A 27,039-nucleotide genomic window follows, 5' to 3' on the forward strand; every position below is an offset into this window, starting at 1 on the left:
AGAACTTGACAAAATCTTATCTGACAGAACAGAGAAATCTTTACGCTGGTCTAAGGCCAAGTTTCTGTTACACAGCAACTCGGCCTCGGCCATGTTTGCTAAGAAGCTAAACCAATCTATTCAATCCCCTCACACATATAGGTTAAGAAACGCTCATGGCACAGTGGTTTCCCACCCTGCAGAGATTCTTAAAATGTTTTCAAGTTTTACGCGGACCTCCTTTTCCCCCCGGCCTCCCCTCCAGATCAGGTGCTCGAGACTTGGCTGGAGGGGATACCACTCCCTAGTTTAACCCCGGAACAAATTCAGAATTTAAATGCCCCTTGCTCTGATCAGGAAATTTATAAAGTTATTAAATCCCTTAAACCCTCCAAAACTCCCGGGCCGGATGGATTCTCGGCCCAGTACTATAAAAAATTTCAGGACTCTTTAACACCATACCTCAGGGCCATGTTCGACCATGTCCTTGGGGGTAATACTTTCCCGGAGGACATGCTGTTAGCGAATATGTCTCTGATCCCCAAGCCTAATAAGGATCACACCCTCCCACAGAATTATAGGCCAATTTCGGTTATAAACACTGACCTTAGGATTTTTGGGCGCATTTTGGCCGACAGGCTCTCTAAAATAATCACCTCCCTTATCTCCCCGGACCAAACGGGTTTTATACCGACCAGACAGATCACGGATAATATCAGGCTTGCCTCTAATGTCATACAGGATGTAGACCTATTTTCCCGTAGAGTCTTACTGTTGGGCCTTGATATCCATAAGGCGTTCGATAGTGTGTTATGGTCCTATCTAGAACTGGCTTTGGAGAAATTTGGCTTTTCAGGAGCCTTCGTCCACGGTTTCAGGGCACTTTACCACCACCCTCGCACTCGAATCAAGCTGCCAGGCTGTAACTCAGACTATTTTACTCTGGGTCGTGGAACCAGGCAGGGGTACCCATTGTCGCCCTTACTATTTGCCCTGGCCATAGAACCTCTGGCCAGGGCGATTAATCTTAACCCTAACATTAGGGGCTATGTTAAGGGGGATCAAGAATTTAAACTGAGTATGTATGCGGACGATGTGCTCCTGTTTCTGACGGACCCCATTGTCTCCATACCTAACCTAGTTTCCATCCTGCATGATTTCCGGGGTCTGTCTGGTCTGGGTGTCAACTTCTCGAAATGTTCGGTCCTTCCGATTAATTTTCCCCAACAGACTGTAGCACAGATTCAAGCGAATTTCGGCTTTCCTATGGATGGTCAGACCTTCTCCTATCTGGGGATTAAACTAGCCACTTCTAGTCATAAAATATACCTTGCTAATTACCCTGCTATGTTTTCCCGCGTTAGACAACTGTTACACACCTGGGACTCTTACCATATTTCATTTTTGGGCAGGGTTCAGGCAGTCAAGATGTCGATCCTCCCTAAACTTTTATTTCTATTCAGATCCCTACCCAACTATATTTCCCGCCTGACCCTGGAATCCCTGCAGAGGGATATTAATAAGTTCGTCTGGCACAACAAAAAGCCCCGTTTAGGCAAGCATATGGTCTACAGGGGTAGAGACTGGGGGGGGCTTGGGTCTGCCTAATATCTGGTTATATTACCTCTCAGCCAGATTCCTCCAACTAGCCCAATGGCACTATTCCCCGAAGACTATACCCTGGCTGCGCTTCGAACGCTCCTCGGTGGCCCCCTATTACCTCCCTGGCCTTCTTTGGAATAAATCCTTACATATAAAAGAGATCTCGGCCCTGAACTCAGTTGTGAGTCAGTCACTTCGCCTGTGGTCTCTGTACGGTGGGAAATTTTCACTTCGCCCCCCCAACCCGAGGATGGCCTCCTTCATCGGGAATCCTGAGTTCTCGGCTGCCCTTCATGACCAAAATGGTTTTGCATTGTGGAACCGGGGGGGATCTGATCACCTATGGTTCCCTGCATGTCAGGGGGACTTTTCGGTCTTTCGGATCTCTCCGGACCTCCCACGCCCTTCCTAATTCAGAATTTTTCCGTTACCTGCAAATTAGACATTTCTATAATACCTACTTCCCAAGGGCCACCTGGGGGGCAGACACCTTTTTTGAGAGACTCTGTGGCCCGGAATCTAGGGATAGGGGTGGTATCTCCATTATATACTCATCCCTTGCAGGCGTGGGCCTCTTGGAGAAATCTGCGGCCATACTTAAGTGGGAGCTGGAGACGGGAGAGGAGGTCTCCCCGGAAAAGTGGACTCACAGGATTTCTAATATGCACAAGTGCACCAGGTCCGAGGCGGTGAAGGAAACGGTGATGAAGTTACATACCAGGTGGTATTACACCCCTGCGAAAATACATACCTTCTTCCCCACAGTTTCTGGATCTTGTTTTCGGGGTTGCCCCGACTCGGGTACTCACCTCCATATATTTTGGAGCTGCCCAGCTCTCAGGACCCTCTGGCAAAAAGTACAGGATAGGGTATTGAGGATTATTGGCACCCCTATCACTCTGACCTTTCAAATGTGCCTTTTCTTCGCTGATATCCCAGGTTCTACCCCCCTGACCAAAAACTTTCCCATACCCTCTTTAGTGCAGTACACTGGTCGATTGCCCTATTCTGGCGATCTCCTACGGTTGCATGGGATCAGGTGCTTAAGAGAATGGCTGCAATACAGTTAATGGAGAGGATTTCCCATACGATCATGGACACCATGCAGATATACGATCTTAAGTGGAAGTCTTGGACTCCCTGAGGCCGTGGACCTGTAAGCTGGGACAGTCTGGGAGTCTGCTCTCCCCTCAGTGGGGTACCGACTTGGTTCAATGATCTTTTAATCCCGTACCTTCTGGAGCACTTATGATCTTACAGTTTAGTTTATGTTTTTTGCTATTTTTCTTGTCTTTCTTCGGTTTTCAATGGCATATCCATACTCAGATACTTATTTAGCGTTACAGTTGCTACTCCAGTACTTGGTATAGTGGGGGATGCTCTTACCCTGACTGTTTCCTTGCTTTCCATACCCCCACGAACGATGACTAATTGGTTGGGTTGCAGGTACTTTTCAGAAAATCTTCTGATATGCACTAGGAAGCTTGTAACTCCATTAATGCAATCAATGTACTGTTGTCGCTCTGTTTATTGTGCTGTGATGCTCATGTTCTGGAGCAATCAGTCGCTTATTGTATTTGCCTATTCTTTCTTTCTGTCTCAATAAAAGTTTGTATAAAAAAAATAGACATATGCCAATGGTGATGAGTAAAGAGCTAATATAACGTTGTGTATTGGACCATGCACCCCGAATTTCTCTAACACTCTGTTAAGGTACCCTCAGTGGACCCTATCAAAGGCCTTCTCTGCATCTAGGGACAGAAGTAGAGAAGGCTCTTTTCTCCTCCCAATCAGGTGCATAAGGCTCAACATTTTCCTGGTGCCATCCATGGTTTGTCTACCTAGCACGAAACCTACTTGGTCGTAGTTTATTCATTTGGGAAGTATGTTTGTTAGTCTGTTAGCTATTAGTTTTGCATGTAATTTCACATCCCCATTTAATAAGAAGATTGGCCTAAAATTTTTTGGCACATTGGGTTCTTAGGGAGGGTAATTATTGTTGCTGTAAGCATCTCCGGGGGGAAGTTTGCAGTGGAGGTAGCCTTCCTAAAAACCTGGGCCAAATGTGGTGCTAGTATGGGGCCGAAAAGTTGATAGTATTCCGATGAATAGCCATCTGGGCCTGGGGCTTTGTTACGAGGGAGATTTTTGATGGTCTGTTCTATTTTGTTTAATGTGAAAGGTTGATTCAGTTGTGTTAGATCTTCTTGGGGTATTTTAGGCAGGCTCACTGAGTCTAGGAATTCAGATATTATTGTATCATTAGGTTGGGGAGTATCCTTATCTTTTTTTAAGATTGTAAAGAGTCTCATAATACTCACGAAACGTGTCCACAATGCCTTTGAGATTGGATATTTTTAAGTTAATTTTGGTATCAATAATGTAAGTAAGTTTTTGCTTGGTTATTTTCTCCTTAACTTGGTCAGCCAGGAGTTTCCCAGCTCTGTTTCCATATCGGTATGACTGAGCTTTCAGTGAGCGTATTTGGGGGTCATGTTGTGCGATCAGATGGGTTTGTCACTCCTGCCTAGCAGTATAAAGGGACTCCCTAATAGTTTGTGTGGAATTCTGTTTATTGCTGTTTTCTAGGTTCTGTATTTTGGCTAATAGATCATTCAGTTTCTCTAATCTTTGTTTTCTAATCTTGGTGCACATTTGTATGAGCATGCCCCAAATGTAGGCCTTGTGGGTATTCCATACTGCAAAGGGATCATCAACCGAGGGGGCATTGATGGTGAAGAACTCCTCAAGTGCCTTTTCAATTTGTTGTGTGTTATGCGGTTGTGACATCATATAGACATCGTTTCTCCACCTATTAGCCCTGATCTCTGCACGATGATCCCCCACAACTACGGAAATTGGGGCATGGTCTGACCATGTAATACAATGTATTTTAGATTTAGTTATTTGTTGTAGAATACATTTATCAACTAGGAACAGGTCAATGCGTGAATAAGTGTAGTGTACATTTGAATAGAATGTGAAATCATTTTCTGACGCATGCTGACATCTCCCCACATCAAATAGGCCAGATGAGGAGATGAATCCACCCAGTGTCGCTCTCCTGCGTTGATTTTCGGCTTGGCTGGATAGGTCCATCTCCCCGCCCGGGATCATGTTGAAGTCTCCACACAATATGACATGGCCCTGCCTAATCCTGGAGGCTTTCCTCCACACTTTTTTCAAAAAAGACAGTTGTTTGGTATTAGGTAAATACACATTAATTAGGATATATTTAACATTGTTAACTTCACAATTTTAGAAGATATTTGTCAGGTAGAGTCACAAAGATGGCGCCTCAAGGTAGTTCTTGTCGGAGGTGACACTGGTTAATAACTTGTAAAAAAAACGAGAAAAGAATAATAAAAGAAAAAAAAAAGAGAACAAAAACAAAGAAAACACAAACAGAACAGTTATTTGCGATTCTTGATTAATCTGTGCGGTGATAATTACCGCTCACTTTTTCTGGGGGTGATTGAACAACAGATGGTAAAATCAAAGATTTAACTGTAGGAGTAATAGCAATCCCCTGGGCCATCAGGGGTTTTAGGAGTGTAATACTCTGGCGAGATTAACTTGCTCATTTCCACATCAGTAACTGTGCAACGTGGGAATGGTCATGCCTGGTCAAAGTCATCCGTGATGTCAGGAGTTAGGATTTGCCATTCCCTCAGAAGACGAAGTCCCTCCTTCAATTTGGAAATTAGGTGGGTGGTGTCATCCCTTGTGATTAGCAGCCGCGCCGGGTATATTCAGTGATAGGTAATACGCTGGTTGTTTAGAGGCTTTGTTATTGTAGCCAGTTGCCTGCGCTGCTGCATAGTGAAGGCCGGCAGGTCCGCATAGAATGAAAGGTCTTGCAGTCCCTGGGGTAGTGAGTCGCGTCATCTAGTCGCTGCCATAAGTTGATCTTTAACATGATAGAAGTGGACTCTGGCAATAGTGTTCCTGGGTAGGTGCGCTGCAATATGCTTAGCCTTAGGGAGGCGGTGAATACGGTCCACAAGGAGTTCTTCCTGAGAAGCATCTGGGAGGACTGTTTAAACAATCTGGATGAAATAATCTTTTAGATCTGGAGCTTTAATGGTTTCAGGGATCCCCCTTATTTTAACATTGTTCCTCCTAGATCTATCCTCTAAATTTGCCAATTTTAGCTTCACTTGCAGCATGTCATCCTCTCTGTCATTATGAGCATCCACTAACTCATTGAATGTGGCAGCGAATTCGCCCATCTCTCTACATGTGACACTCTACTATTTACTGTGGACAGTTCTGTTTTAAAATGTCAGGTCAGTGCTTGAATGTCAGCATGCAGGGTGGGCCTTAAGGATACTAACATGTCCTTCAAGGTGGTATCCATTACAGGAGTATTAGCAGTGGGGAAGTCAGTGAGTCCTGCAGTTCCCTGGTAACCTCTAGTGAGGAGTCCAGGCTTACCTCCTCATCTTCTTCATCAAGAGGGTGGGGCCACATACATTACATAAGGAGGAGCTATAAAAGGAAAATTATGGTATGTAGACTATAAATGCGTCCTACTGTGCCCACCCAAAATAAATGTCTTAATAAATGAACAGTGTACCACTTAGCTGTTATATTAGGAAAAACCCCACTAGGGAGCCGGCAGCCAGCAAATCAATTTGTCTCTGTTTATTGCCAATCCAGTTACACAGTGTCTTTCTGATTTCTGCTTTATGTTCAAAGTCTTCCGACAGTTTGTGTCACGTACCTGAAAGGAGACTGAAATGATGAGCTTGGCCTCTCTTGTATCTCCAGCCCAGCCCAGGAAGTTGCAGCTGGTTGCAGGACTGTAGTTGCAGACACTCAGATGGTAGTGCTGAGCCAAGCAGGGAACAGGAGCAAGGTCACAAGGATAGCCCGGTCCGGTAGCAGATGGGCAGCAGGGTACCAAGGCATTAGGCAGAAGCAGGGTCAGATGGGAATCCGGGATAAGGAGCCAGTGAGTCAGGTGGAGAGCCGGGATCAGGAGCACGGGATCAGGTAGAACAGAGTCCAGAAGCAAAGTCAAATGGGAGGCCAGGTCAGCAACGAGTATCAGACAGGATAAACACAGGATTCAGAGTATCAGGTCAGGAGCATAGCTGAAGACCAGTCAGCACTGGTCAGTGGTTAGGGCACCCTTTGAGTAGGCCATCTGGCACCAATTGGCACTAAGGACGCACTCCTGTGCTTACACACTGTCTGCCACGCATGTGCTTGCGCTTAACCGCCTATGGGCATTTGCAGTCGTCCGTGAGCGTGCGTGCCAGATGATTTCCACTGGTTTCCTTACATTTCCCCCCTTAAGGACAGCCTCTGGATGCCCACTAAGGAACTCTTCTCAGGGTGAAGGTGAAGATAGGCTTGAACCAATCATGGAGCATGCACATTAGAGGAAGGTTCCCATGAATTATGTTCAGGGCCATAGCCCTTCCACTTAATGAGGAACTGAGTTTGACCCCTTCTCTTTCTGCAATCCAGCTTCAACCTCAAATTCCTCATTCCCTTCAACCAGCAGTGGAGCAGGAGTCTCAGGTTCTCGATCAGGAAAAGGATCAGCCACAGACCGTTTCAAGAGGGACACTTGAAACACCGAAAGGATTCTTAGATTCTCCAGCAAATTTAGCTTCGAAGGCTACAATGTTAATCCTCTTCTTTACAGGGAATGGGCCAATGTACCTTGGTCCTAATCTCTTAGAAGGGCAAGCCAGCTTCAGGTTTGTAGTGGATAGCCACACCTTATCCCTGGGTTTCAGATCTAGATTACCTCTCTTTTTCTTATCATAAAACTTTTTGTTATTTACTTGGGATTTCATGATAGCTTCCTGCAAGAACTGGTTGTTAGATCTCCAGAACTCCATACAGTACTGCTGGTACCAGAGATTCTTGTGGGACATCAGGCAAGAAGAATGGGTAAAACCCATAATTAGCGAAGAAGGGTGTTTGTTTAGTAGAGGAATGTGTTGAGTTATTGTAAGCAAACTCCGCTAGTGGCAAAAGAGATGCCCTGTCGTCTTGTGCAAATGAAGAGAAATAAGGGAGATATTGTTCCAGGGTCTGGTTTGTTCTCTCTGTTTGACCACTAGTCTGAGGGTGGTAAGCAGATGACAACCAGTGTTTAATGCCCAAGACTTCACATAAGGATTTCCAGAATCTGGAAGTAAATTGTACTCCACGGTCAGAAGTGATATTGACAGGAATACCGTGTAGACGTACAACTTCTTTGACAAATGAAGAAGCAGTTTCTGTAGTGGAAGGTGTCCTTTATGGGCACAAAGTGGGCCATCTTGGATAAGAGATCCACAATTACAAAGATGGTGTTAAATCCCTCGAATGGGGGTAACTTGACAATAAAGTCCATAGAGATCATGCTCCATAACTTATCTGGTATCGCGAGAGGCTCTAACAGACCCCAATTCTTAGCTCTATCAGACTTGTTTCATAAACATGTTGTACAAGATCGATCTTACATAGATATTCCTTACAGTTTTGTATCAGGTTTGGTCACAAGAAACATGTAGAGAACTGCAACTGTTCCCGGAACAAAGATCTGCTCACCATGGAAGTAGAGACCTTCTTTAAGCTGGAGGTGAAATGCTTGAGAAGGAGGATGATCCAGGACTGCTGTCTTGATTTGGGAGAGGAGATTGGTCTGTAACAGAAGAAAGTTTTTTAGCGGGGAAAATGGTATCAGGTTCAGGGGATACTTCAGTGTCTTGAAACATACGGGAGAGAGCATCGGGCTTCCTATTCTTGGATCCAGGCCGGTAGGTGATATGGAAGCAGAATCTTGCAAAAAAGATCGCCCATCTGGCCTGGCGGGTGCTCAATCTTTTTGCTGTTCTCGAATATTCTAGATACTTGTGATCGGTGAATACAAGAATAGAATACAAAGAATACAAGAATAGGGTGTGTGGCTCCTTCAAGTAAATAATGCCATTCTTCTAGGGCTGACTTAATAGCAAGTAACTCTCAATCACCGACATCATAGTTCCTTTCAGGGGTACTTGGTTTCCTGGAGAAGAAAGCAACAGGGTGAAGTAAGGACTCTGTCCCCTGTCGTTGAGACAATATGGCTCCTACAGCAATTTCAACCTCCAAGACATAGGGAAAGCAGGATCTGGGTGTTTTAGAATGGGTGCAAATGTAAAAAGGCCCTTCAGTTTTTCAAATGCAGTTAGAGCTTCAGAGGTCCATGTGAAGGTTGTGTGTAGTTTAGTTAACTGAGTGATAGGGGATATGATACCGGAAAAGTCTTTAATGAATTTCCTTTAAAAATTGGCAAACCCCACAAATTGCTGCATGGATTTTTATGAGTAGGGGCAGGCCAATCGAGTACTTCAGGTACCTTCTGTGGGTCCATGGCAATCCTGTCTGTGGAGCTTATGATATCCAAGAACTGGATGGTGAACTTCTCAAACTTACACTTCTCCGCCTTGGCATAAAGATAATGTTCCCTTAGTCTGCTTAACACCTTCTTCACATGAACCCGATGGGACTCTAGAGAAGTGGAAAAAATTTGAATGTCATCCAAATAAACAATAGTGAACAGATCAAGAAAGTCCTGAAACACATTGTTCACACAATGCTGGGAAATGGCTGGTGCGTTAGAGTCCAAAGGGCATCACCAGGTACTCAAAGTGCCCAAAACAAGACCTAAAGGTTGTCTTACATTCTTCACCTTCTCTTATTCTGATCAGGTTATAAGCTACTGTCACGTACCTGAAGGGAGACTGAAATGACAAGGTCAGCCTCTCTTGTATATCCAGCCCAGGTCCCACTGAAGGTGGAACAGAAGGAGCTGAGGGACAGGAGCAACATGAGTGCCTGCAGATGAAGACCTGAAAGCCTGTAGCAGGAAGTCACAGATCAGGAGCAAGAGAACATATATAAGTCCAGAAGCAAGGTCAAATGGGAGCCAAGGTCAGCAAGGGTATCAGACAGGATAAACACAGGATTCAGGGTATCAGGAGAACAGCTGAAGACCAGTCAGCACTGATCAATGGTTAGGGCACCCTTTAAGTAGGTCGTCTGGTGCTAATTGGCACAAATTCAAGGCCCTAAAAGGTACACATAAATAGTTGTATATGGATAAAATAGCAGTCATATAGCACACAAACATCTGGTGTACCCGACACGTTTCACGAGACACAGCTAGCTTCTTCAGGGGTAGATGTGTGTGAACTGTACCTACGATGGAACAATATAAGTTGGGTGTATGGCAAAATATTGATTGCATAAATACATGGTAAGAGGGGTTTTGGTACAAGGGATCCCATACTAACCCCTAGGCTATATCTACTCAGGTATACTTATGTGTTTACCTGTTTTTGACATCACAGGTCTTAGCACACACTTTCACGTTACGTCTTATTTTCTTTTTTCTTTCTTTACCAATGTCTTTCACTGTCACTTTTGCCAGTTTTCTGTATCTTTTCACCACTGTCCCCCTTAAGTTGCGTACACACGGGCGGACTGTATGGCCTACTTAGTCCGTCGAAACACATTTCAGCGGACAGTCCGCTCGTGTGTGGGCTTCAGCGGACTTTTTCAGCGTGCAGTCTGGCGTACTAAGTATTTCGGATTTTTCGAAATTCTGTCAGTCATACTTTGGTTTCAGCGGACAATCCGCTCGTCAGTAGGCTAGTTCGAAGGACTAAGAATGGCGCATGCTCAGAAAGGATTTACACGGCGGAAGGTTGCATTGCTGTGTATTCGACTTCCTATTTCTAGTCCCGTCGTACGTGCTGTACACGTCATCGCGCAAGCTTTCGACGGACTGTTTGGCTATCCGTGTGTGGTCAAGTCCGTTCATTCGAAAGTAGGACGGACTGTTCGTCGGATTGTATGACGGACTAAGTAGGCCATACAGTCCGCCCGTGTGTACGCGGCTTTAGTCTCCCTGTCCCTAAAATCATTAGCTTAGGTTGTTTATTTATACATATACATACAGTTGCAAAAAAAGTATGTGAACCCTGATTGGCTGAAGCAGTGAAAGCTTCAGATAATCAGGGCACAGAGCACTGTCAGAGTAATGACTGGACACTGTCTTCATGACTTTATCCAATCATGGCTCATTCCCACCCCACAGTATAAAAGTATTCTTTCAATGGCAGCCATTTTCAGTGTGATTTTGGTGTGGAGAGAGATAGAACAGGGCTCTATTCTGTGCTATTAGTTAGTTAGTGTGCTATACTGTGCTATTTTGCTTCAATTGTCAGTGCAGAATATTAGTTTAGTGTCAGTCTAGGGATAGTGTGAGTGTAGTGAGAAGGACCATCATTCAGCTTTGCATAGTGTGCGTAAGGACAACTCAGATCAATTCACTGTAGTGTAGTGAGACTGTGTCATTCTTAAATTCATTAGACATGTGCTGTTCATTTCATACGAATCAAAAATTCGTACGAATTTCCAAAAATTCGTACATTCGGAAGCATCCGAAAAACGAATTTCTATGCTTCTGAATTGTATGCGAAATACGAAATTTCATTGACGAATTTCGGATCCAAATTCCATTACAACAGAAACATGACTGGTGTTTTGTTGAGCAATCAGAGGTTTTCTTCTGCTGCTGAGTGAGGGTTGGGAAAATGACCTTTTTTAATATGGGAGTGGGAGACTGGTACTGGTAGTCGATGGGAGATTCAGAATCAGACAACATAAGAATGTGTTTGTTAATATCATTTTATTATTGTCATAATAATTACGATTATTCATTATGATGGTGTTAAAAACCCAGGAAGTCAGCACAGTGCAGGGATGGTGGGAGCCCCTCATAATGGGCACAGCAGAGATACAGCTCCAGGAGGAAGTCAGCATAGCACAGGGATGATGGGAGCCCCTCATAATGAGAACAGCACAGGGATGGTGGGAGCCGCTCATAATGAGCACAGCAGGGGTACAGCCCCAGGAGGAAGTCAGCACAGCACAGGGATGATGGGAGCCCCTCATAATGAGCACAGCACAGGGATGGTGGGAGCCCCTCATAATGAGCACAGTACAGGGATAGTGGGAGCCCTCATAATGAGCACAGCAGGGGTACAGCCCCAGGAGGAAGTCAGCACAGCACAGGGATGGTGGGAGACCCTCATAATGAACCCCTGAAAGGTCTGGTATGGATATTTGGGGGGAACAACACGTAATTTTTTTTATTTGATGCAGCGTTCCCCTTAATATCCATACCAGACCTGAAGGGCCTGGTAATTGAATTTAGGGGGAACCTCCACGCATTTTTTTTTTATCAATGACATTCAATGACTGTTCTCTCTATTACGGGGAGCTGACAATTCATTATAGCCGCAAATGCTTTTAAATGACTTTTTTTCCTGCAGAAGTTACACTTTGTGCAGGGACAGTTCGAAGCATGGGAAATATGCGCCCCTTTACAGGCATACTATACACACCCCCTAGGTACGAAATTTAAAGGAATATTACACTTTTATTGTTGCACTTTAAGCATTATTAAAATCACTGCTCCTGAAAAAACTTCAGTTTTTAAAGGTTTTTTTTTGCATTGATACATGTTCACTGGGGCAGGAGCCGGGTCCCCAAACCCTTTTTAAGACAATAAAATTAGCCTTTAAAATTAGCACTTTTGATTTTGAACATTCGAGTCCCATAGACTTTAATAGGGTTTTAAAGTTCACACAAATTTTAGGTCTGTTCGCAAGTTCTGGTGCGAATCGAACCGGGGGGTGTTCGGCTCATCCCTATTGAGCAGTCTGTGCTGTGCTCTTACAATCATGTTTACAGCACTCCCACTCCTAGGGAGAGTAGCAGCAGTGCTGAACTTTCTCCATTTATAGACAATTTGTCTTATCATGGACTGATGAACAGCAAGGCTTTTGGAGATACTTTTATAACTCTTTCCAGCTTTATGCAAGTCAACAATTCCTAACCATAGGTCTTCTGAGAGCTCTTTTGTGCGAGGCATCATTCACATCGGGCAATGCTTCTTGTGAAAAGCAAACCCAGAACTGGTGTGTGTTTTCTATAGGGCAGGGCAGCTGTAACCAACACCTTCAATCTTATCTCATTGATTGGACTCCAGTTGGCTGACACCTCACTCCAATTAGCTCTTGGAGATCTCATTAGTCTAGTGGTTCACATACTTTTTCCACCTGCACTGTCAATGGTGTGTTCAATAAAAACATGGTAACATTTAATTGTTTGTGTGTTATTAGTTTAAGCAGACTGTTATTGTCTATTGTTGTGACTTAGATGAAGATCAAATCACATTTTATCACCAATTTGTGCAGAAATCCATATCATTCCAAAAGGGTTCACATACTTTTTTTTGCAACTGTAGTTCTGTGCGTCACTGTGCGTTTGGTGTATTATATTATAGTGTATCCATGGAATGTGTCTATGTAGTGTGAGTACTCAAATTAAAGTGCAGCAAACATCTCTTTACATTGATTAAAGTGCATCCACGTACAGATTTAAACGTCTTCTTTACATTTGCTTGTAAGCATCGCCCCCCCTCCCATTAATGTCTGGGAGGACAACAAGGAGAGGCAGACATTCCTTTGGCACTGTAAGGGGGCCAGCAGCAAATGTGTTCACAGGCAAAGGTGGACATGGTGGTCAGTCCTCAGGCATGGCATAATTTCCTATATTTAGTGAGTTTGCCCGTGCTATCCAGCTATAGCATGCAGAGGAGGTGGTGTACTGGCTTACTAAACCTTCCTCATCCTCCTCACCCTCTGCCACACAAGCAGAGACAAGTGTACAGTCACCTGCAGTTGCCAGAGTGTATAAACCTGCCTCCTTATCCACATCTATTCTTGCCATAACCCTAATATCAGCCATTGATGAGTCAGCTGAATTATTTGACCACAGCATCAGCCACATGGTCTTTGATGATGCTCAGCCATTACTGGATTCAGATGTTGGTTCTGAGGTTGAGGATGACAGGAACATGACCCTAGAGCGAGGGAGGAACACTGATAGACAAATTGGCATTCATGTTCCCCAAGCCGCAGCGTATTGCCAAGTTGTCTCCAGTCGTAATGATGAAGATGGAGGAGATGGAGATGATGATTATGAGGTCACTGATATGACTTGGGTGCCAGATAGAGCAGAGGAGGAAACTGAAGGTGAGGTGGCACAACCCCAAGGAGGCCGACATCAAGAAAGAGTAGAGTGCAGCCACCCTATTCCATCACATTCTGCAGCTGTTATTTCCTGGCCCACTCCACAAAACTCAGCTGTCTGGGCCCTTTTCAGCACATCTGCAGCAGATTGCACTGTTGCTATCTGTAAAATGTGTCTCAGGTACATCAAACGTGGCAAAAACACCAACCATTTGGGTGCCACATGTTTATTGAGGCATTTAACATCCAACCACTCAGCTCGTTGGCAAGAGCACCTAAAAGCCACATAAAAGGGGCACAAATCTGTCCCTCCTCCTCCTCCTAACCCACTTTAGACTGTCCCTGCTATACCGAGTGATTACCTCTCAGCAGCCTCCACTGACAGGGATAATGGTATAGCACAGGGTGTCCCAGGTCCTAGCAGCACATCTGCTAGCAGCACACCACCAGCTGTAGACTGTAGCTGGCATATTTCTCTGCCCCATCTGCTGCAGCGAAAAAAAATACAGTCCCTGTCACCCACATGCCTAGTGTCTGAATGCAAGCATGTCAAAGCTGTTGGCTCTCCAACTTCTGCCTTTCAACCTGGTGGAATCTGCCCCTTCGGTGAATTCACACAATGTGCTGTACCACAATGGCAGGTTCCCAGTCACTACTACTTTTCAGGTAAGGCCATTCCATCTCTCTACCATCACGTGGAAAGGGAATGTTCTGGCATTGTTGGGCATGGCAGTCAGCCATAAAGTCCACCTTACTGCTGATACATGGTCTAGTAAGCATGGGCAGGGATGATATATTTAAATCACAGCACACTGAGTAATGCTGCTTGCAACTTGAAAGGATGCAGAACAGGGCTCGGTGCTGCAGCTTGTTATGCCCCCACATCTCCATACAGCTGGTAGTGATGATACCAGACCTGTGAGCTCTACCCCCTTCTTCTTTGTCACTTCCATGACCTCCTCTGCAGAATTGTCCTATGAACATCAGGTATCTCTTAAGCGTTCAAAGGGCTATTCCCAGAGTCAGGCTAAAAGGTGACATGCAGTGCTTCAGCTGGTGTGTTTAGGGGCCAGGAAGCACACCGGAGCAGAGATTCTTGCAGCTCTGCAGGAATAGGCACAGAGGTGCTTCACAACACGCCAAGAATGGGGGTGCCCGATAATGACTCAAACCTCCTGTCTGCCCTTAAACAGGGAACGTTGACACATGTGCCATGCCTGGCATATGTCCACAATTTGGTGGTGCAGTGTTTCCTAAGTACGTACCCAGGGTTGCAAGATTTACTAAAGCAGGCCAGAAGAGTCTGTAGCCATTTCAGGTGGTCATACACAGTCAGTGCTCGGTTGGCTGAAATTCAGCGGGAATTCCACCTTCCCATAAACCCCCTGATTTGTGACATGCCCACCAGGTGGAACTCAACTTTAGGAATGCTGAAGTGGCTATACATGCAGAGGGCTGTCAACGAGTACCTGTGCCAGTATGGCATGACGACAGGCTCAGGCCGCCTCAGCTTTTTTCCCCCACACCAATGGTTGAATGCACAATATTGTCACCATTTGAGGAGGCCTCATGCTTCAAAGCCTGTGAAAGGACCCAAGCATACATGGCATAAAGGAGAAGGATGATTACTAGTTGGCAACCCTCCTTGGCCACCATTATAAGCGGAAGGTCTCAGAACTCATCCTATTCCCACAGAGAGTGCAGAAGATAAAATCTCTTGAGGACACATTAAAGAGGATTAATGTGAACATTTTTCCTGACTCCAGTAGGTTACAGTGTCGTGGAAAACGTAGTTTTGAGTCTTCTATTGGTCAAGAGAGGAGCGTTGGAGAAGGCGTCCGCCTAAGTGAGGCATTTTGGAATTTTTTTAGTCCTTGGTGGCCAGGGCTGTCAGCTTACACATCCCATTGGCAGCGTCTGCCTCACACAGTGGACAATTACCTCTGGGCCAAAACAGAGATGGAGAGCTTTCCAGCTGACGATCCACTGACTTACTGGGTCATGAGAATAGACCACTGGCCATAACATGCCCAGTATGCTATTGAGCTGTTGGGCTGTCCTGCATCCAGCGTGCTTTCAGAATGGGCATTCAGTGCTGCAGGAGGCTTTGTTACTGATCATAGAACTCATTTGTCTACAGACTCTGTGGACCGTTTGACTTTTATAAAAATGAATCAATCCTGGATTACCAGCTATGAAGCCCCTGATGCCGATGTCACTGATTAAGTCTTTTTGGGATGTGGAATCTCTGCAGGAATTCGAGGCTGCCTAGCTTTGAGGGTGTTCAATTATTTTATCTGGAAGAATGTTTTTGGCATAGGGTTCATGGGTACAATTAACACCCAAAGACCAATTTTTCAGCACCTGTTTGACATTTGAATGTTTCAATTTTTTACAGCAATTCCAATTCTTGCTTTCATCAAGAGTACCTTTATAGGGTTACAGTGGGAGGGCGCCCCCGACACCCAAAGAGTAATTTTTCTGCACCTGTTTGACAGGTGCATACCATTGCAATTTTTTAAAGTAAGGCCAATACTTGCTTTCATCAAGAGGACCTCTATAGGGTTATGGTGGGAAGGCACCACCGACACCCAAGGACCAATTTTTCTGCACCTGTTTGACAGGTGCATATCATTGCAATTTTTACAGCAATGCCAATTCTTGCTTTCATCAAGTGTATCTCTATAGGGTTACAGTGGGAAGGCACCCCCAACACCCAAACAGTAATTTTCTGCACCTGTTTGACAGGTGCATATCTTTGCAATTTTTTACAGCAAGGCCAATTCTTGCTTTCATCAAGATTGTCTCTATAGGGTTACAGTGGGAAGGCCCCCCTGACACCCAAAGACCAATTACTATGCATCTGTTACTGCTATCCAAAGTCAAAGTGACACCAGAATGTATCCAGAAACTCCCCAGCTGTTGCTGAGCAAAATAAAGGCAGCTTGCAGGGAAAATTTATTTTTTCTTGGATTAATAAATTCAATTATTGCTGCAGCAGATTCTAGACATGGTACAGATCTAGACATGGCACAGGTAGACTAAGGGAAACCCCCAGGCACTATATTGGAAGGATTTTTTTCATTTTTACGCTTTAACTTTAAAAATAAAACAAAATCACTGCTCATTTAAAAATGACGTTTTTCACAAACTTTTTTATTGATACATGTCCCCCAGGGCAGGACTCGGACCCCTATAATGATTGTATGCCCAATTACTTGCATATAAGCCTTCAAAATGGGCACTTTTGATTTTTGACATTCAGATCCCATTGACTAATGGGGTTCGTTATTCAGGTCCAAATTTTCGCAGTGTTTGAAAGTTCTGGTGCAAACCGAACAGGGGTCCATTTGGCCCATCCCTAGAAGTGACACATTAAGAATTTTCGATTTTGGTAAATTTACCTTGAAGTTACTCAAGGCTCCAAATCACTGGAATTCAGCTAGAATAGAAGAAATAGAGACATATGGACAGTGAAATAGAGTCATCCCCAAATAAAGCAAGTTCAATCTCCTGTTGATCTATCTGAATGCCAGTGACAGAAGTATTGCTATTGCTAGATGTTCAATTTCTAGGACATATAAAAAAAGGGGATAATGGGCATCCCTGCCGAGTGCCATTTTGCTAGATGTTCAATTTCTAGGACATATAACAAGGGGGATAATGGGCATTCCTGGCGAGAGCCATTTTGTATAGAAAAACTTGGGTCAGCAATCCGTTAACCCTTATTCTAGCATTGGGTTTGGTTTAGGATAGCTGGAGCATAATGTTAAATCCTTATCTATTTTGGGGATGAAAGTAATATTGGCTTCTAGTGTCTGAGTTGGAAATTAGTTAGTGGCCGAGATGGAATTGAACACTCAAAGCATGAATAGAGAAAAATAATCATGTTTTATAAAATGTCAAGATAAATCTATCTGGGCCAGGGCTCTTACCCAATGGAATGTTAGTAATTACGTCCAATAATTCTTCATTTGTAAAGGGGGAATCCAAAGATTCCCTATTATCATCATCTAGTGTTGGGATAGCACATAGTCTTCAATACGACAAATGCTAGGCCCCAGATCTTCAGAAGGTGAAGGTGAGACAAGATTGTAAAGAAATAATCCCTGAATGGCTGTTGAAGACATTGCAGGTCTTATATAATTTCTCCCAATGGCTTCCTAATACTAGGTATAAAAAATTGGGAGGAACGAGGATGCAATGAGCGTGCTAATAATCTCCCACATTTATTCCCATGCTGGTAGCTACCTAAGGCACATCTATGTTGGTGGGAGCTATGGTATGCTTCCAGAAATTGCAGTAAGGATGCCCTAGTAGATGATATGTCGGCTAACAGTTCAGACTGGGAGGCTTTATGTTATGTTTCTAGGGAGTGAAGCTTTAATGAAGTATTTTGAATGGCAGCACACCTTTCTTTTTTTAAGATGAGAACCATGTTGAATAAACAGCTCTCGTACCACCTTAAGGTCCTCCCATTTTAGCGCCGTCTCATCACATTCATGGTCTGAAATAAAAGTACAACTTGCCCCTACAATTGCCTGATGGCAACGTGGGTCAGACAAAAGAGTATCATTTAAACACCAAGACCAGCTAGTACCCCGAATCTGTGGAGGATATATTGTTAAAAATAGGGGTGAGTGATCAGACCAAATAAAAAACCCTATGTCTAAAGAGGGATTCCACTACAGAACCTTTTTTTTTTTTTTTTTAATTATTAATCTTTATTAAATTTTCACATTTATACAGACCACATTTTAAAATAACATTACCAGGGTTCAAATACCTCTTTCTTCCCTTCCGAGATCTGAGTTTTAGAGTTCTAGGAAGGGAAGGGGGACATGAAGATACATCCATACATCACATATAATTAGCAAAAAAAACAAAAGCACATTATCTAAACAGTACCATATCCCCCCTTCTCCTACCATCACTATTTTTGCAATTCCTACGTTTTTCCTATTGTTATAACCCCACCCCTCCCTCCCATCCTTTCTATCAACCCCGCCCCCCCTCCCCTCCCCTCTTATATATATATTGGTGCTTTTATCCTACAGTATAGCATAATTGTGTTATAATGATTCCCGAACCTTTAATGTACCCTACCCTACTCCTTCCCATTACCCATCCCCCCTCCCCCTCCCCTCTTCCCTTTCCTATCATGGTTTAAACTGGGGTATGCATCACTTCTATCCACTCTCGCCAGTTCCTATTAAATTCCTTTAGGTTATTTCGTTTTGCATATACTGCCCTCTCCTTACATAGATAGTCATTTACCGCCCTTGTCCAATCCTCTACTGTAGGGGGTAGCTTTGATTGCCATCTCCTAGCTATCATCCTTCTAGCTTGAAATAAACATCTTAGGATTGCCGTTGTTGTTCCCTTCCTTTCTACTTCCTCCTCTCTGTAACCTAAAATGCACACTATGGGATTTAACTCTATTACCGTCCCAAAGACCCTACTTATTATCTTTACCACTCCTTCCCAGTATCTAAATAATTTGGGACATTTCCAAAGCATGTGCATTAAATTCCCTGACCCCCCACACCTGGGGCAAAAGTCATCTGTTCTCTTACCAAATTTAAATAATTTCTGGGGAGTATAGTATGCTCTATTAATTACCATTAAATGGGAAATCCTCTGAGGAGGAGAGACCGAGACCTTTGGGCATGCCGCTAGGATATTTTTCCACTGTACTCGTGTTATATTACCTAGGTCTTGCTCCCATTTCCCTTTCTCAACCCTCCCTTTCCTCTCACTATTAATCTGTTCACCCAGCTGGGCATAGAATTTAGATATTAATCCTTTAGTGGGTCCTGCTTGTGCTACTGGGTATAGCAAGGGCATTTCCTCCCATGTTAATAACAGGTTTCCAAACTGGGTCCTTAAAGCATGCCTCACTTGTATATAGGCATAGAATGAATTTTGTGATATCTTAAATTCTCTTTGCAGCTGGTCGAAGGATTTAATACCCCTGCCGCCATATAGATGGCTTAGCCTTACAATGCCACATTTTTCCCAATCTGCAATTTTTCCAACCCGCCATATTTCCTGTAGCTTCTTATTGTTCCATAGAGGCGTATACTTTGTTATTTCACTATATCCCATTTTTTTTTTAACTGTACCCCATAGCTTTAACATCATTTTTACTGTAGGGCATCTACACTGGAATGAGTCCGCTTCCAGGGTCTCGATCAGGGTACTATGTGGGGAGCCTGTTAATACTAATCTCCCATTTGGGGTTCCTCCGTTCTTCTCATCGATCCCCCCTAGCTGTTGTAATTGGGACGCCCAAAAATAGCACTCCGGATAAGGGACCGCGAATCCTCCTTCCTCTCCCGGTAGCTGAAGCATCCGCAATCTCAATCTAGCCTGTCCTCCCCTCCATATTAGCTCCCTAAACAGCATCTCGATTTTATCAAACCAGCTTTTGTTAATCCATATTGGGGCATTGTGTAATATGTATAAAAGTTGGGGCATCCATATCATTTTTATCAGATTGCATCTGCCAGCGACCGAGAGAGGCAATCGTTTCCATATAGCAATTTTTTGTTTAAACTTAGCCAATAATGGGACTAAGTTATGACTTATATATTGCTTAGGATCCCTTGACAAGGTTACTCCCAGATATTTCAACTTATCCACTATTGGCATTTGGGGGGTTCCCAGGGCCGTTTGCTGACCAATTGGGTCCAAAGGGAGACATTCCGATTTTTCCCAATTTATCTCCAGCCCAGTGAAGCCTCCAAACCCTTGCACCAGTCCCATTGCCCTTGGTAGTGAGTATCTCATATCCCCTAAGAACAATAGGATATCGTCTGCATAAAGTGAGATTTTTTCCTCTCCAGTTTTTCTTACAAAACCGACAATATCCCGGTTTGCTCTAATTGCACATGCCAGGGGCTCTATGGCCAATGCAAAAAGCAGGGTTGATAATGGGCACCCCTGCCTCGTCCCTCTCCCCAACTCTATTTTCCCGGATAACTCATTATTAATTTTTAGTCTCGCACTAGGTTTGTCATATAGCATCCTAATCCATCCTATAAAGGAAGGACCCAGGCCAAATTTCTCCAAAACTTTCCATATATATCCCCATTCTACGCTATCAAATGCTTTCCTTACATCCAATGCCACCACTGCACCCGGAGTATCGTTATCCATTGGGACCTGCAAATTCAAAAAGGCTCTTCTAATATTTATACTCGTTGACCTGTTGGCTATAAACCCTGTTTGGTCCATATGGACCAATCTTGCTATGACTCGATTAAGCCTAGTCGCTAATACCTTGGCCAGTATCTTTGTATCGGTACACAGGAGAGAGATTGGCCTATACGCTGCAACATCTAAGGCGTCCTTCCCTTCTTTGTACAACAGGGTTATAACCGCCTCCATCATTGATGGGGGCAATTTACCCTCCCCATATGCTCCTCTTAACATCTCCAGGAGTTCAGGAATCAGTATCTCGCCAAAGTTTTTATAGACTTCAATCGGTAGTCCATCCGGCCCAGGCGATTTCTGATTTGGCATACTCGCAACTGCTTCCTGAAGTTCTTTCAAAGTTATTGGGGCTTCCAGTTCCTCTCTTTCTTCTTGTTTCAAACATGGTACCTCTAATTGACCTAAAAATGCTTCCATTTGCTCATCCATCCCCACTTTTTGTGCAGTATATAGGTTTTTATAATATCCTTCAAATGCTTGGGAAATACTCCCCGTTTCTGTTATAACCTTTCCCTCAGATATCCTAATCGCCGAGATTGAGGAAGGACCCGAGTTATTCTTCACCAGTTGTGCCAACATTTTTCCCACGCTTTCCCCTTCCGCGAAGGAGGCTTGGCGTTGGAACATATGCTGAATCTCTGCTTTCTTTAGGGTTAATAACCTAAGTTCTTCTTGTTTATCTAACCAGATTTTTTCTTTGCCCTGCGTGGGGTCACTAATAAAATCTCTTTCAGCCTCTAACACTTCTCTCCCTATTTGTACCTCCTGTTCCCTAGATTTTCTGTTTATTTTTGCTATTGATTGGATCATAAGGCCCCTTAAGAAAGCTTTCAGAGTGTCCCACAGGATCCCCGATGTTACTGTACCCCGGTTATTTTTTAGAAATTCTTTTAATTCCCACTGAATTCTCTCAGGGCATTCTTCTGTCTCTTTTTTTATCAGTTCTAACCAGAGCGGGTTCACTTTCCACAACCTCTGTACCTTACGTTCTCTCATTTTTAATACTGCTGTCACTGGGGAATGATCTGAAATCCCCCTGGGCTGATATTCAACCTTTTCCACCATTTGTAAGGCCAGGTCATTCCCCAGTATCATATCAATCCTGGATAACGTAGTATGTGTGGACGAGTAGCAACTATACTGCCGAACTCCCGGGTTCCCAGTTCTCCATAAATCCCGTAATCCTACTTCTTCCAGGTACTGTCCCAACCTCCCCTGCCAAGCTGGTTCCGCCAGTGTTTTTTCTGGGAATCTATCAATTTTAATATCCAATACCGTGTTGAAATCCCCTACTATTATTATAGGGACACCATCTATCCCCACTAAAAATTCCTGTAATTTAAAAAGCACTTCCATTTTAAATGGTGGAGGGATGTAGATGTTTGCCAGCATACATTCTCTATTTTCAATTAGGCACTGTAAGAAAATGTATCTGCCTTTTTCATCCAGGCTAACCCGTTTGCATACAAAATTCACCCCCGTTTTTACCAAGACACTCACCCCTCTGCTATATGTCGAATAAACAGAGTGATATTGAAATTGATATTTTCTGCTCTGCAGCCGGTATATTGTATCTCTATTTAAATGGGTCTCCTGTATGCAGAGCAACTCTACTCCACATCCCTCCAACAAGGATAGCACAGCTTTTTGTTTCAGCCGCGTCCCCAGACCCCTCACATTCCAGGAGCCTATCTTAATTTTACCATCCTGCATAGCCATAAACAAATAAAGAGGAGAAAAAGAAAAAAAAAGAAAAACCTAAGGTAGTAAAGAAAGAGAGCGAAATAACCAGTCTACTGATGACACTATTGAGAACCATTTGTCTCCCAGTACCCACCAGCTCCCCTCTAACTTCTTTTATTACCTTATACCACACTCCCCATATATTACTCCCTTGTATGATAACAAATTTATTAGGCGTCACCATTAACTCGTATGTTATGTGTCTTTGAATATACATTATACTATATGATTGTTTATTACCATTTTCCCCCTTGTGACCAATAAATTTTCCTTGTTTTTTACCACCCCAAGTTTTACCACCCCACAGTTTGTGTCCTTTTTTGCTTTGAATTATTTCCTGTACTCCATTTATTAGTGCATACTTATATTTTTTTTCCCCCTTCGACCTCCCCCCTATTTTCCCTACTACACCCACCCCCTCTCCCCCCTTTCTACCTCCCTCCCGCCCCTCCCCCACCTTCCTAGGTGTTACCCTAGGGGCTATTAGTGACCTTATACCACTCTCTTCACAACCTATTTACCACCCTCACCTAGTGCGCTCGCCGTGTATTACCTCCCTCCCACCCCCCTCCCATACAGACACAGACAGCACACACCCAGAAAAAAAAAAAAATAAAAAAAAAAATAAAAACACACATACTTCATCCCCCCCTCTCCTTCTATCTTCCCATCCCACTCAGTACTAGAAACCCCAGCAACTACAACTTTTCTTTATTTTCTTCTATCCATTTTTCCACTTCTATCGGGGGGCTAAAAACCTGAGTATGCCCTAGTGCATTAATCCGTAACTTTGCAGGATAAAGCAGAGCATACGGCACCCTGAGCTTCTGTAACCTGCGTTTCACCTGGAGGAACTCTACCCTTTTTCTCTGAAGTTCTGGGGAAAAATCAGAATATAATGAAATTCTAACACCCTTATACAATACATTCCCCATTTCCCTTGCCTTCCGTAATAATACCACTTTATCTTTATAGTTCAATAACTTCATTAATAATGGCCTAGGACGGCCCCCCTCCAATGGTGCTCTAAAGGGTACCCTATGCGCCCTCTCTATTGAGAACGCTGTTGAAAAAACATCCCTCCCAAACAGTTCAACCAGAAGATGCTCCATAAATTCAGCAGGGTTTACACCCTCACTTTTTTCCGGAAGTCCCACTACTCGCACATTGTCCCTCCTGAGCCTATTTTCCATTTCGTCCATTCTTGTTCTATATCCGCCGAACTGCTCCTTCAGGCTTTCTATTTCTTTAATTAGGAATGTTGTATCGTCTTCCAATCTGCTAGTCCTTAACTCAAGTTCTGTCGTCCTTTCCACCACTTTCTGTAGGTCTTGCCTTACCAGCATTAGATCTTCCTTCACTCCCTTCATTTGATTACAGAGTTCTTTCAGTGAGATGTTACATGCGTTTACGGCCAATAACACGTCCTTAATTGTTGGCTCTTTTTCTAACGGAGGAGAGTCACCCGTTGTGATCTCCATATTCTGTTCCCCTGCACCCGCTTTTTTATTAACTGAGCATTTGGCCACTGCTCCGGCCTGCGTATTAATGTTAATGTTCGATTGACCCATGCTTTTCCTTTCAGATATTTCTCCATGCTGCCCCTTTGTCTGCCCTTTTTTTGGAGGGGTCTGTGATGACTGTGCAGGGTTATGAGCATATTGTTCTAATTTAGCTGCTGTGGTAGACTGTTGCGAACTTTTTTCCCCTCTTTCCTTTGCAGAGCGCAAGTGCTGCATCTTAATTTCCTTTTCTCACCCCCTTCCACAGAACAGTCCTGGATATATCGTATTTTAATATATTTTTTACTTTTTAACCCAGCCGCCCCTCGCTCAGTTGATCGCTTAGTGCAATATTAGCCGTATCTTATAACCAGTTCTCCAGTATTCACTTCATGTATCACCAAAACTTCCTGTTTTAATGCTTCACAGCAGACATTTATTTGCACGCACTTAGTTCAGATACCGTTCAACCAATTGATTTTTAGAGCAGCCACCATCCCTCAGTTAATCAATTAATACGATACTGATCTTATCTTATAGTCAGTCAGTCCACAAGCACTCCATTCACATATCACAGACTTCCTGGTTCGCTGCTTACAGACGTTCGTTTTTACAGCAGGTACTTCTTTGCTTATACTGCCTGGGTTATCATTCGTTCGTCTTAGAGCACAAAACGAAGCAATGAATTCCAGGGGACAAGAGCTATAGGTCCTTCTCACCCCCGGCCGGCGCCCTCTTGTTTACTTGTTACCAGTTCTCAGGCATCGCTATGTCCACAACTTGCTCTGCCAGACCTCCACCTGCTATTCCCCTCACACCTCCGACTTCTTCCCCCCCCCCCGCAATCCTGCCGCTTACCTCCTTCCTCCTATCGCGGCTTACTGGAGAGCGGGAGGGCCGCTTGGTGTCCACAGTGTGCGGCGTCTCTTCGGCAGGGTTCAAAAGCGTTCGGCTTGGTCGGGGGTACTCGTGCTTCTTTGGCCGTGCTCGCTGGGGTTCAAGACCCGGAAGTAAGCGTGGATCTCCGAGGGCTCGGCACGATCGTACAGTAATGCGCTGTCACTCCTCCTCCCGTCCAGCTTCAATGTACAGCTCCAGCCCACCGCACGCTACGTCCGACCGTGGCACTAAGCGCTCCACGCTCTCATCAAGGGGGTCTGGGAGAGAGTCACACACGGCGTCTCACATCTCTCACTCACTCCATCTTGCACATCCGGTCACGCCCCCCCCCACTACAGAACCTTTGGACTGGCTAATAAATAGTCTAGCCTACTATAGGATATATGTGTTGAAGAGAAATATGTATAGTTACAGTCTTTGGGATATAAAATCCACCACAGATCAATTAACTAATGATCAAACAATCGTTTTTTATGTCAGAATTTATTTAGACAAAACAGCTAATAGGACAGAGGCCCATAGTGAACCCTTAGGTCCAGAAAGCTTAATTTTCCAGTTGAAGTGGATTCAGACGAGATCTTAGATATGATATAGAATTAATCCAGGTAAAAGAAATATTAAAAGAAACAAAATGGGTATAAGAGGCCATAAGGGATCTTTCTAAATGTATTGATGTTTGCAAGTTAAAGAGCTGCAAAAAAGTTCTTGTATACATGTACTCATATTTGTGGCATTGTGTGATACCCTAACAGGGGTCAGGCAACCTTTTACTGAGCCTGTGGAGGCCTTAAATAGAAAAGTGGGAACTGGTCTTTGGACTACCCTATGCAAGAGCCTCAGGCAAAACATCTCCCTAAATGATAGGGCATGTAGCTCCAAGAATAACCTGGCACAAGCGATTGCTACCAAGAATGCAGTCCTTAGTGTAGGATGGAACACAGAGCAAGATAAGATGAGATGAAACAAAGGTTTCATCAAAGCCTTAATTGCACAAATTAATTCCGGCTTAGAGAAGAGTGGTCTTTTTAGTGAATGTATCTTTGCTACTGCCTTCATAAATTGTAACACCAGGGGGTGGACAGCCCATTTCAATTATGTCAATGTGAATAAAGCAGACAGATGATCTCTCAGGATAATAAACTTCAAGCCCATGTCAGAACTTTGCAGTGAAAACTACAGAACTTTTAAAAGAGTCTTCATAACCTTCTCCAACACCTGTAGTGCTTTAGAGAGCCCATTCTGGGCTCAGGTACTGCCAATTCCAATGCACATACAGTACTCCTCCCTGGGTAAGCAAGTCAGCAAGCAAGCTATAGATTCACTTGACACACTTGACCACTGTTTTCTTGGCCAAAAGAACAAAATTGCTAACACTTAAACTTCTTCCTGCTGAATCTGGATAATCATTCTTAAAATGAGACAGAATAGGGAAAAGACATACACCATCTGGAAGTTTCACTGTCGGATCAGTGCATCTTGGCCTAAACAAAGAACTTGGTGGCCTTTTATGCTGCGTACACATGACCGGAATTTGCAGCAGACTAGGTCCGACAGAATCAGTCTGTCGCACAATCCAATCATGTGTGGGCTAATCCAATAGTTTTTCGTTAAAAAAATCAGAAGGACCTAGAAATAGAACATGTTTCAAATCTGTCCGATGGACTCAATTCCTATCAGGAAATCCGTTCGTCTGTATGCTGGTCCAACGGACCATAAAATGACACAAGGGAAGCTATTGGCTACTGGTTATTGAACTTCCTTTTTTAGTCCCGTCTTACTTCATCACGTTCAAAATGAACAGGCTTTAGAATGGACTTAGTTCGTTCATGTGTGGCCAAATCCATTTGTTCGGAAAGTCCCTCGGCACTGTGCCGAAAGTCCATCGGCAAGACCGTTGGACCTAGTCTGCCGTAAAGTCTGGTCGTGTGTACGTAGCATTAGGTGCGTTCTGCTACCCCCAGAGGAGCCTCTGAATTGTTTCGTGATTTCCCTGCACACCTGAA

Source organism: Lithobates pipiens, unplaced genomic scaffold (assembly GCF_037356315.1).
Source record: "Lithobates pipiens isolate NorthernLeopardFrog02 unplaced genomic scaffold, aLitPip1_a1.2 Scaffold_13, whole genome shotgun sequence".
In the NCBI taxonomy this organism is placed as follows: domain Eukaryota; kingdom Metazoa; phylum Chordata; class Amphibia; order Anura; family Ranidae; genus Lithobates; species Lithobates pipiens.